Raw genomic sequence first — 12,931 nt, forward strand, 5'->3', positions numbered from 1 at the left:
GAATCCAGACCCGGCGCTTCTGGGGTCCGGAGCCGGATGAGGAACCAAAATCGCGAGAGTGCTTGCGTGTAGCGTCATAGTCAGTCTGTCCTATCTCGGCACTGATGGCCTTATTGCCCAACTTTTGGAAGGAGGTGCACTCATGCAGACGAAGATCACGGCGAAGCTCAGGGCTAAGTCCCTTGCGGAACCTTGCCTGCTTCTTGGCGTCGGTGGATACCTCTTCAGGACCATAGCGTGCTAGATTTCCAAACTCACGGCTGTATGCATCCACGGTCAGTCTGCCTTGGGTGAAGTTGCAGAATTCTTCCCGCTTACGATCTATGAGACCCTCCGGAATGTGATGCTCACGGGAAAGCCTCACTGAATTCAGCCCAAGTAGTGATTTGGCCAGCTGGGCGCATAGCCTCAAAGTTTTCCCACCAAAGGCTAGCAGGGCCTTCGAGGTGATAGGCAGCGTAGGTAACCTTATCAGCTTCGGCTACGTTGGCAGAACGTAGCTTATGGGTGATACTGCGAAGCCAATCATCCGCATAAAGGGGCTCGACGGAATGATTAAACTTCGGTGGGTACAACTTGATAAAGTCATTGATGGACACCAGGTCGTTCCTCTGGTGACGTGCAGTATTCTGCTCAATTCGCTCTAGCAAGCGGTTAGTCTCACGCTTGTTTCTTTCTGCCTCCAGCATAACTTCGGCCAGTGAAGACGGTTGGGGCAGATTCTCCGCCCTGGCTGCATTGGCTTCACCCTGCGCCTGGACAACAGGGTTGTTGCGGGTGTTAACCATCCTAGGAAAAACAAAACAACGGTTTAGACAAGGATGGCTAAATCTTGATAGGGAAATGTGGAATGTAATGGATAACACGGAATGCGGAGATGATCATCAGTATGACATGGTAACATAGCAACATACATATACCAATGGTCATACACGCCATACATAGTTTAGTACAAGTCCAGGCTAAGGTACAACTACGATGAAGGACTGTACATCTCATCAGAGGCATTCCAAGCTCCTATACATTATTTTTCTACACCTCCGGAACGTGATACACACCAAGTCGTATCCCACAAGACACGCAGGACTGTGGAGATTACAACTGTTACAATACTAGTGGATCCACTACCAACTCAGACGTCTCCGTAGTAATCCTCATAGAAGTCACCACCATGTCCTGGGAGCTGAAAATGATCATCTGGAAACAGTCGGTCCTGTGGAGCTTGCGGTCCATAAGGACTCGGGTGTGGCCTTGGTCCAACAAACGGTGGCAGACGGGGTCCACGAGGAGGGGTGATGCCTCCTACATCACACCATTCCATACATTCTGGCAGACCAGATTGCACGGGGTACAAGTCCCTCATGTCCATAAACCCAGCTTGCACGGCAGGTGCAAACCGTGTCAGAGTGGCCCAGTGATCAACACGAGCATTAAAGAGCTCCATTCGCAAGGCACGATTCTCACGGTCCTTGTCCTCAAGCATCTCGGTGGTGGTACGGAGTAGTGAGCCCTCATGGGTAGAATCACAGTAAGTGGCCTGATAGTACCCCTGTGCCCCAGGGAGTGCTGCTGGCATATAGCAGAAGTCAGTGTTCTGAAGCAAGGCAGTTCTGGCTCGCATGATAGTCATCATTGAGTAAGCTGCGTCCTGCACGGACATCTCGACGGTAACCCCAAGTCCATAAGAGCAATGGAGGGGTTCGGTGGCTCCAGGATAGGATGGGTAAATCCTGACTGTGCAAAGATATTGACTTTGATTAAAGTCTCGAAACTGCTCCTCGACGGTATACTCGGGATACCAACGATAGCCTGTCTCAACCATCACTCGGACCAACATGGCCGTGTGACCAGGTACGCCGATGCACCGGGTCAGACGAACCACTTGATTCTGGGAACGGGTGGCCATCTCAAAGCACGAAATAATGCAAGGCATTAGTATTTCTAGGAGAATTCGGACAGCATAACGGCTGTAAATGCTCGAAAAAGGATTTGAGACATTCGCAACAGTTTTGCAATACCACTCAACAACATCATGTCAAGGTTCTGGTTCAACCGACAACATACTAGGATAGTAGAGACTGAACCGAAGCATGGAACCAACCATCCTATAAGTTACTACGGATTAGTAACACGTGAACCTGATAGAGAGGAGAGAGCCTAGTCCTTAACCCACGTAGAATGAGAAGAGAATGACTCAGATCAGAGGGCATGAGGTAAAGGAGTAAAAGCACCTTATGTTCCCTCCCACAATCAATTCCCCTACATATAACTAAAGCATTTATAGACTCGACATTGACCAGTTTTGCTTATCGCACCTACAGGCAGTCCGGCTCTGATGCCAACGCTGTCGGGACCCCGATTCCAAGTCACACCGATCTAGCCTGTAACACCTCATATCACATTGCGGCCTCACGCACGGTACTCCCACGGGTGTCGCCTTACCATGGCCCGGGACCGTTTGCGCCTTTTGGCTCACGTATATGACAATGTCGCTAGCATCCATATGACAGAGAACCCGGGCCAACATGGCTAGTCGTGAACCCAAAGCGGCACTAACGTATGGGGACAGGCATACATGAATAAACATCGAACGTGTCGGTCAGCAGCGTGTGAATCCGGGCTGTAGCACTGGGCTAACAGGACTCCGGGAACCCGGGCTGTAGCAGGCTAGGCAGGACTCCGGATGTCACCGCGTGACATTTCCTCGAAGGGACAGACACAGGAACAATATGAATCACATGCCGGCCAGTCAGGTGTCCAGAGCAGTAGTGCTGGGCTAGCAGGACTCCGGTGAACCGGGCTGTAGCGGACTACTATGGCTCAAGGAGGCACTAGACTACATTTCCCCATAAGAGAGGCTGCCAAGGATAAACAACTAGATTGTCGGATCCCACACATACCAAGCATTTCAAACATACACACAATATGCTCGATATGTGCAAATACAACATGGCATCACAACAAAACTCTACAACTCAAACTACTTTGTTTAAAGGGCTCCGGAGAGCCTTACATAACTTGTTCATACAGATAGGGGTCACATGACCCGACACTCAAGTCATACAATCATACAAGCACATGCGGAAGCAAACTGTCTAGGTACAGACGCTAGAAAGAAAGAAGGCTTGACGAAGCCTGTCTATCTACGTAGGCCCTTCACAAGCCTAGATCACCACCTGGGTGGCAAGTCACTCGTCGTCGTCGAGTTCTACGTAGAACCCATCAGAAGGGGCGGTGTTGTCGTCTGAAAACAGTAATTGAAGCAACATGAGTACAAAGGTACTCAGCAAGTCTTACAACAGATCCTACTATACATGTTCATTCTCAAGAAGGTAGTGGGGTTATTGCAGCAAGCCAGCTTTGACTCTTGGCTAAGCTATCCTACGATACACCACTTGTGAAATAGTTTTCGCACACGAGTCCACTAATCACCATCTCAATACCCCACCGTGGATCCTCCCTCGTCATCCCACGAGAGGGCCATCCGCGGTACTCACACTTATCTTGAGGCTTTTAGTAGTATCCATTTACTTGTCTATGAACTGCATAAGCGACCAAGTAGTCCTTTACCGCGGACGCGGCTATTCGAATAGTTTTATACCCTGCAGGGGTGTACTTCGTCACACACGCTCTCACCACTTACCGTCGCTACACGACGTGTACTCGGCAACCTTCAAGCGGAAGCCCAACGTGGGTGTCGGCCACAGCCTACCTAAACACTCGAGTCTCTAGTCCAGGTTTATCGCCTATTTAGGTTCCATCCGCAGGCAGTCCGGCCGAGGTTTCCACTTACGGCCCCAAACGATGTGTGCAGGGTTCTCGGACACCAAACGGGCGACTCGGTACACCGTGCCACGAGCCTACCGCATCACAGCCAACCCCTTGGTCAGCGCTGTCCACGGCCTCCATCTTACTACAAACACCAGAAACTACGTGCAACTCCTGGACAGAGGACAAGGGTGATTAAGAAGCCGAGGGGGTCCATTGGTTTCGGGCCCAATGTGTGGTAGTAGCTGAATCTTAAATCACGCATACAGATCTCAGTTCTTAGGGACGATCTCAATGAAACAACCCACCATGTACTCCTACATGGGCTCCCATCGATACCTTTACCAAATCGTATTCAACACTTCACTCTCATTATGGACACACACACTTTCATTCTAGTTCATCACCCTGATGAGCCAGACCTGACACAACTCTAAGCGTAGCAAGCATAGCATTGTAGGAACACAACATGGCTCAATCAACTCCTACACATGCAGGTGGGTTTCATCTAGTTACTGTGGCAATGACAGGTCATGCAAAGGAAAGTGGGTTCAACTACCGCAACACACAGCAGTTTGAATCGCGTTGTCTTAATGCAGTAAACGAGAGCAGAAGCGAGAAGATGGGTTTGTATCGAAATGATCAATGGGTTGCTTGCCTGACGGAGTGGTGGTGGGATACTGCCCTTCAGTTGGATACTCGTGAATATCCTCGGAGGCAGGACCTACCACAATGAACACATCGAAGCACAATCAACACCAAGCAAGTGCAACAATATGATGCATGCATGAGACATGGCAAAATGTATGTATTGGGCTAATGCAACTAGGACCAGACGGGTTTGGACTATCTTGAATCAAAGATTCAAATTCCAAGTTCATAAATGGCCCATATTAGTGTTTTATCTTGTTCTGTATAAAACAGTAGGTTAACTTGCTTAATCATGCATGAAACCAGTACAGATGGATAGAATGGATTTTTCTGATCATTTTCCATATATAAATCTTTTCATTCTGAGCTATAGATTATTTTCTATGATTTTTTGAAGTTTGTTTTAATTTCTGGAATTTCCAATATAAGAATAATTCCAGTATTGCTTTACTGCGTCAGCCTGACGTCAGTGTGACGTCAGCAGGTCAACGGGGTCGTCCAGGTCAAACCTGACGTGTGGGTCCCCTGTGTCAGTGTCACTGTTAGGTAATTACCTAATTAGGATTAGTTTTAATCTCTAACTCAGATTAATTAGCAGGCGGGCCCCACTTGTCAGTGACTCTGGGGGGTCAACCTGTGGTCAAACCATGCTGACTCGCCGGCGTTTAGCCGCCGGCGACGTCCAGACGCGGCGGTGGAGTGCGGGATCCCTCCTCTGGCGACCAAATGGACGGCGGAGGGTACCTACGTGTAGCTGGGGGCGAACCGCGTCGACTGGTGGTGGTGGTGGAGCTCGGGGTCGCCGGAATCGACGCCGGCGACGAGCCGTGCGGCTGCCGGGGTACGGGCGTAGTTGAATCCGTTGCTAGAGAGCACGGAGAGGGACATGCGATGGTGCTACGGGTTCCTGGCGTTGCGGTGGAGCTAATGGCTACGGTGGTGCGGCCGTTGGATGGCCGGAGCCTCGTCGGCGACGAGCTCGTGCGGCGGCGTGTACGGGTGAGCTTCGTGCAGTGGCTACGGAGCTCGAGAGGGAGAGAGGAGAGGATGGGAAGGTGGCCATGCTCACGGCAGTTGCGGCGGACCGGACGGCGAGGTCGGAGGCGAGCTGTTGCAGTGGCGACGGCGGAGGGAATCTCCGATGGTGAGCGGCGAAGGCGAGGTCGGAGGCGAGGCTTCGGGGCAAACGAGCGCTCGGGGCTCGACTTGCTCGAAGGAGTGGGCGACAGCGGAGCAGTTGGACACGGTGGAACGGCGCGAGGTCGACGGTGGGCGCGGCTACTCCGGCGAGGTGGCTGCGGCGGCGTCGACCATGGTGGGGGAAAGGCGAGGGAGAGGTGACGGGGGAGAATGGCGGTGTCCAGAGGCTCGGGGGCGCGTCGAGGGGGTCGTCCAGCGCATCCACGGGCGAGGGCGGCAAGCAGGTGGTGCCATGGCGAGCTCGCGCTCGCCGGCGTCACCTCTCTGCCTGCTCTGGCGAGAGCAGGCAGCTGACTGGCGCGGGCCAGCACAGTGCTGGGCCGCCAGGTGGGCTGCCAGGTAAGTCTTTCTGCTTTCTGTTTTCTCTCCTTTTATTTATTTATTTCTGTTCTGTGTTTTGAAATAGTAAAAATACTATTTCATTTGGAAAAATCCTGAAAATATTCTGAGGCACCTTTGAAATTATTCTCAACAGCCTAAAAATACATTCAAGATTATTTGGGCATTTGAAAATATTTATAGGATTTAAAATGCCCAAATGCAAATACTTATGGCTTGTGCAAAAATCCAAAATGGCCTCCAAAAATATGAAACCATTTTTGGCAGAGGTTTTAGCCAGGACCAAAGATGGTGAACATTTATGGAGGGCATTTCAGGTTCATTGAAAAGGTTTTTAGTAAACCCTAGTTGTTTCGGGGGGTGCTGGGGGTTTCTCGCATCCCCATTTCAAGTTTCTGTGAAAAAATAGACATGATGCAACACTCTAATGCATGAACTAGCTAGGATGTGACAAGTTCATTGCAGAATGGACCCCAACGCCTGACGAAGAGATCCAGGAGACCACTCTCCCCGGCAAGGAAACAAGCCGCAACTGGATTATGTACTTTGACGGGGTTTTCTCGCTGCAAGGTGCCGGTGCTAGTGTGCTGCTCATTGCACCCACCGGAGAGCACCTCAAGTATGTAATCCAGATGCACTTTCCCAGGGAGATGTCAACAAATCACACTGCTGAATACGAGGGGTTGCTTGCCAGTCTCAGGATCGCGGCAGACCTCGGGATCAAGAAGCTCATCGTTAGGGGTGATTCACAGCTTGTCGTTAAGCAAGTTAACAAAGATTATCAAAGCCCGTTGATGGAGGCCTACGTAGATGAGGTGAGGAAGCTGGAGGAGCGTTTTGACGGTATACAAGCGGAGCATGTTCCTCGAGTGGAGAACGACGTCGCCGATTACCCGTCGAAGCGCGTTGCCCTCAAACTACCTGTGGAACCAGGTAGTTTTGTGCTTCGGTTAACTCAACCATCCGTTGAACCATCAACAGAGCAGAACAAGCGGAGGAAATTAGGCCCCGACAAGTACTTTCCCGCCGAGCTCCCAGGAGCCGCCGGCAAGGATGTTGCCATGGACACTGAGCCTGCCATGGGACAGCGAGAGACTCCGGCAAGACGTCAAGCCCTGGCCGTAGAGACATCCGCTCCCATGGTAGAGGAGATGCCTTTGGTCCTTGCCGTTGAGCCTCATGCCCTGGCATGGGCGCAACATACCGTTCGATTCCTCCAAACAGGGGAGCTTCCTGAGGAACAGGAAGAAGCGGAGAAAGTAGCCAATCGGTCTGCCATGTATCAGTTCGTTGACAACGTTCTGTACAGAGAAAGGCTGAACAGTGTGAAATTGAAGTGCATCCCCCGGGAGGAGGGACTGGAGCTGTTGGCAGAGATACACGGAGGCATATGTGGCTCCCACATAGGGTCGAGGGCCTTTGCCGGCAAGGCATTCTGGCAAGGTTTTTTCTGGCCCACTGCCCTCCAGGATGCAACGACACTAGTAACCAAGTGTGAAGCGTGTCAGTTCCATTCGAAGAAGCTTCATCAACCAGCTCAAGCCCTTCAAACAATCCCTCTCTCTTGGCCATTTTCGGTCTGGGGGCTCGACTTACTGGGGCCCTTCCCCGTGGTGTCGGGGGCTTTGAGTACCTGTACGTTGCAATCGACAAGTCCACAAAGTGGCCGGAGGTGGAAGCAGCGAGGAAGGTGACAACACAGTCGGCCGTCAAATTCTTCAAGGGGCTAGTCTGCCGTTTCGGTGTGCCAAACAGAGTCATCACCGACAACGGCACACAGTTTACAAGCCGCACCTTCATGCAGTACATCCAAGACCACGGTAGCAAGGTCTGTTTCGCTTCCGTGGCACACCCACGGAGCAACGGCCAGGCGGAGAGGGCAAATGCTGAAGTACTGCGAGGCCTGAGGACAAAGACTTTTGACAGGCTGCACAAGAGTGGAAGGCGCTGGATTGATGAGTTGTCGGCGGTTCTTTGGTCGATCAGAACGACGCCAAATCGAGCCACCGGCCAGACACCTTTCTCCCTCGTTTACGGAGCAGAAGCAGTTCTCCCCACGGAACTCACATACGGGTCACCTCGAGTGCTCGCTTATGTTGAGCTTGAGCAAGAGCAGTTGCGGCAAGATGACGCAACGCTCCTTGAGGAAGATCGTCTTCGGGCGACTGTGCGAGCGGCACGCTACCAGCAAGCCTTGCGCCGCTATCATAGCCGCAAGTTTCATGCCCGAATCTTTGAGGAGGGCGACGTTGTTCTTCGGCACGTTCAGTCGGCCAAGAATTCCAACAAGTTGACGCCAAAGTGGGAAGGCCCTTATCGGGTAATACGAGTCACCAGGCCTAGCGCAGTCCGCCTGGAGACCGAAGATGGTATTCCAGTGAGCAACTCCTGGAACATCGAACATCTTCGCAAGTTTTACCCATAAGGCGCGGTTGCCGGGCCCCCCGGCAAACCACCTTTTGTGCAAGCTTTGCCGGCAAGGCATGTACCCTTTGTACAAAGCTAGACGCAGACCCTGAGCATAAATAAATGAAGCGCTGGCGCCCTAAGTTTTATCATGCCTGCTAGGTTGAGTCTCTTCCTCGGTTAGGGTTGATAGTGCTTAACGGTGACTAACCCCTAGCATTGAGGTCGAGTGTGCATCTCTCTATTCCTTCCCATCCTTTCTAGGTTCGCAGGGTGCATGGACATTTCTGCTAAACTGTTTGGAGGAAAGAGAATAGGCCGGCGCCCCGACCCCGGCAAGCCAAGGTTGGCAGGGGCTGCGGGTCCGAAGATCCGTCCACGGCAAGCCAAGACTGCCGGGGGCTGCAACATCAGATAAGTTTCTCATTCCCCACTCTCTACTTCCGTATGAAACTTGAACGTACAAGACTTCGCTCACTCTTATACCATCATGCTCCCTCTTTCCCATGTCCAAAGAAAAACCTTACTTTGGGCCGGGACTTGGTCGTAGCGCGGTGGGAAGGGGACGTGAGAAGGGCCCAATCCTGCTTTGCCCCTACCCCCGTCATGGGCGTGACTGTAGTCGAGCTATAGAGTAGGAGGACGGCAAGGACTGTTGCAGGATTATAATTTTTATCTTAAGATAACAAGGACTCGTTCCTTGGTGTGGCCCCCGCCCACACACAAAAGAGACCCGGAAAACACCCTTCTTTTCATTCATATGTTGTTAACAAGTACAATTCATACGGAACGTATGCCCGAGCGAGGGATTACAAGGTCTAAATTATACTAAGGCCCGAAGGCTTACAAACTAAAAAGAGATAAGATGCCCGTAATCCCTTTCTTGTCCCTCCCCTTAGGAAACAGAACAAGATGGCGGAAGGGCAAAAGGAGCGCCTAGGCGAGGTACGAGCAGCAGAAGACGCCAAGAGAACATATCGGCGATCGTCCGGAAGAAGGCCGGTGATGACGGTGCCAGAGGAAGAGCTGGAAGACGAGGCAGCGGCCCGACAATACGCGACGAAGGCGTCGGGGCCATCGTACTCCGACTTGACGGCCCGCCACCCGCCTTCTTCGTCTTCCCCGTCCCTCCAACGCCAGCCGCCCAAGGCGATGACCCCGAGAATTTCAAGGAGCTAGCGATGCAGATGATGGTGCTGCCGGCGTCGCCCAGGAATGGTGTGCCCGACGCCTAGTCGGACCCATCATCCTCCCGCCCGCTACCCTCGTCGTCGCTGTTGCTGTCCTCCTCATCACTCCCGCTTGAGGAAGAGCCTTCGTCATCGGAGGAGCTCTCCACGCAGCACTTTAGGCGAGTTCCAAAGTCTCCAAAGACCTTGACAGAGAGCAGGCCGTTCTCCATTAATTTGAAATAGAGAACGAGCCCCGCCCTCAGGCTGTGGATACGAGCGAAGGTCTTCCATCCGCGGCAAAGATACATGATGTGAGGGGCGGGAAAGTCGACATCAACCCGCGTGCCGCCATTCCCGCAGCCCCTCATATACAATCTCAGAGTCTGTGGCGGGTCGCGCTCCATATCCCAAGCAAATGGGGTAGGGATACGAGGACGACGACGCGCTGGCCGGTGCGGCCTGATGAAGAACTTGCGAGGCTGGTCCCCGACGTGGCCCTCCATTGAGGGAGGGACAGCCGGCGGAGGCGAGGCCGGTGCGCCGCCCCGTGCTCCTCTTCCCCGAGCACCATGGCGACCTTGGCCTCGCCCCCTCCCCCTTTCCCTCGTGGCGGCTCCGCCGCCACGAGCTCTTGGGAAGGAGGAGTGCGCTATCGAGCGGATACCCTCGTCGCCATCGTCGAAGCACCGGCGCGCCCTCTCGCCATAGCAGAAGAAAGAAAGAAGCCGAGGTGGAAGGAGGCGGATGGTGAAAGATTGAGGGTGCCATCCCCCCTCCCCTTCTTATGAAGGGGCGGGGTCGGGGCTCGGCTGCCCCACTCGACCAATCCGGCCATCAGGAGCGCAGGGAATCAAGACCGACCCGCTGCTCCAATCAGCCGCGGCCCAGTTTTCCGCTTCATCATTCAAGGCCCGCGCCCACCGCCTACCATCTTCAAGGCATGGAGGACATGTGGCGAGCAAACAGAAATCGAGGGGACAAGTGAGGCGACCGTTTTCCACCCCGTGATTGTAGGGCACGGGCGCCTCAAAGGCCACGACCCGAGTCCACCTAGTAAATGAGCCGCGCCCCTGAGTTTTCCTCTTTCTAAGGGGAAGGCGCGAGCCGCCTCTTTACCACGATGTGACGCATGAGGGCAGCGGCCGCTCCACGCACGACCCCCATGTCACCCACGGCCCTCCACGTCGCGCATTCAAGGTGGGTCGTGGGGAAACGCAGCGAGCGAAGGAGTTACTGCGGTAAAAATCCGCCCCGCCTGCCCGCGCACCGTTCTGGGCCTAGCCCAACAACGCGTTGCGCTTATGTGTGACCCAGGCCCGGGGGCTCCTGTCGGTGTACAAAAGTAGGGGCTCTCCTTTTGACCCCTCTACTTGTGCACGGGCAGTCAGAGCCGTGCCTGCGGCCACACTTAGCAGGGCAAAGGGAGGAACCAGAGGCACAAGACGGGCAGAGCAATGCCAAGACCAAATACGCAAAGAGCAAGAGGGCGAGGTGGACTCCCCCGGCAAGACCCTTGCGGGGTGGCCTCCGCAGCCCCGGCAAGAGCCTTGCCGAGGCAACTTGCCCAACGCCAGCAGAGCGCGCCACCCTTGAGCCCAAGGGTTCCAACACCATCAACCACATTGGAACCATGGCTCGGGAGGCACCTCCATGGTGGCATGCAGATCTTTGTGAAGATCATAAGCACACAAGATCAGATGAGGGCCAGAAGACGACGATCCTCGGCAAGATCCTGGTCGAGGAAATCCACAAGACCCCCGGCAAGATCCTTGCCAGGGACGACCGCGATGCCATGGCAAGAACCTTGCCGGGGCTCCGGCAAGACCCTTGCCGAGGACACCCGCGGGGCCACTGCCAGGCCCACGTCTGCCAAGACTCCACCGCCGTTTCCATACAGCTGCCATCCAAATCAGCTGGGCAAGCACCTGCGTGGCGACGCGCGGTCTCCAGGCCAACTCAGCAAGCACCTGCGTGGTGGCATGCAGATCTTCGTGAAGACTCTGCCACCGCGCCAGCCGGGCAGCCAGCCAACATGGCGCTACAACGTCTCATCAGCTCGGACGCGCGTCGGAGCCAGGCGAGGCGGCGACAGCTGGGACGAGCTTCCCCGCCGTCCCCGATAAAGCAAGAAGGGCACGTCGGCAGCACATTAAATGCGTTTGTCCGATGGTGCCAAAGGATAGACTTAACCACTGTATACCTTTCCACCTCCCGTGTGTCACTGTGGCAGCCCCTTTTGACTATAAAAGGAGGCCTGAGGCCTACTGGAGAAGGATTCAGATCTTTTGGGACTACGCACGCACCACAGCTAGTTCGAAAGCTCAAGAACACTCAAACATACACCAAAGCAGGACTAGGGTATTACGCATCCTTGTGGCCCGAACCTGGGTAAGCGTCTTTGTGCTGGCTACCAGACCCGCTCTTTGCACAACCCCGCGCCCGCCAACCGTAAAAGGGATCCCAGTGATTCCATAGGTGTCGTTCCCCCGACAACATGCCACAACCTTGGAGTTGCATGCACCATTACCTAAGGTACGAACTAGTTCTTTTTCTTTTCATCATATCCATACAAGTGTAGATGAAGGTGCTGAGTGAGTGGTGCATGGCTGCTGACTTCTACCCGCAGCTTCACATTTTCCAACGTGCATGCTAAAATAGCTAAAATTTAAGCTCACAATGGTATACTTGCTCAAAACTATGTATATAAACCAGTTGATCTGCTAGGATAGTAGAACCTCTGACCAATAATATGTTGCGATTATACAGGAGGAATTTAGTACATGCAATGATTCTGAATCATCTATGTCGTCAACAAGGGGAGCACTGCGGTCGGGCTCAGTCAGCGACCCTTGCATCGAGAGGATCAAAATCTACTGCCATGAGGAAGATCCAAGGGTCAGCTCGTTGGTGCAGGTGTTGCAACCGATTGGCGGCGATGTGAAAATCAGCATCGAGCATCGCTGACCTATGTTAATCAAGACCTAGTTTTGTTTGGGGGACCTGCCACCTTTGGTCAGTGCTAAGTTAATGTGTTGAGACGAGTGTTTTGGTAACGTCTACGTTAAGGAGAAAAGAGCCGCAGGTCAGGAAGCAGTAGCCATGTAAGTTATGGATCATGTTTTAGATAATGGGTGTGATCGAATTTCGCTATACACATGTGATTGTTGATCTGAGCTAGTTTGTCATCGTAGACAAGTAGAGTGTCAGGGACATGATGGATTCTGAGCTAGTTCTTCAAAAACGTTATTTATATATCCTTGTGTGTTAACTAAATATTGGATTGCTGAGAAGGTCACACGAGCCGATGAAAGTGTTGTTGGTGAAATGCCGCGGCATTGCAACATTTCTTGTGCTTTGCTTTTCATTGTCATATTGGTGCAACTCATTTGTTTTCC

General features: G+C 53.1%; 1 long non-coding RNA gene across 1 annotated transcript in view; it reads left to right on the forward strand.

Moving 5' to 3' along the window:
- The window catches only part of LOC123124057 (uncharacterized), a 47,392-nt gene extending 34,736 nt beyond the window's left edge, over positions 1–12,656 (forward strand). Inside the window, exon 3 of the long non-coding RNA XR_006460946.1 lies at positions 12,303–12,656. This is a non-coding gene — a long non-coding RNA (uncharacterized lncRNA). The remainder of the gene's footprint in view (positions 1–12,302) is intronic.
- The last annotated feature ends 275 nt before the right edge of the window (positions 12,657–12,931 follow it).

Source organism: Triticum aestivum, chromosome 5D, assembly GCF_018294505.1.
Source record: "Triticum aestivum cultivar Chinese Spring chromosome 5D, IWGSC CS RefSeq v2.1, whole genome shotgun sequence".
NCBI lineage: Eukaryota > Viridiplantae > Streptophyta > Magnoliopsida > Poales > Poaceae > Triticum > Triticum aestivum.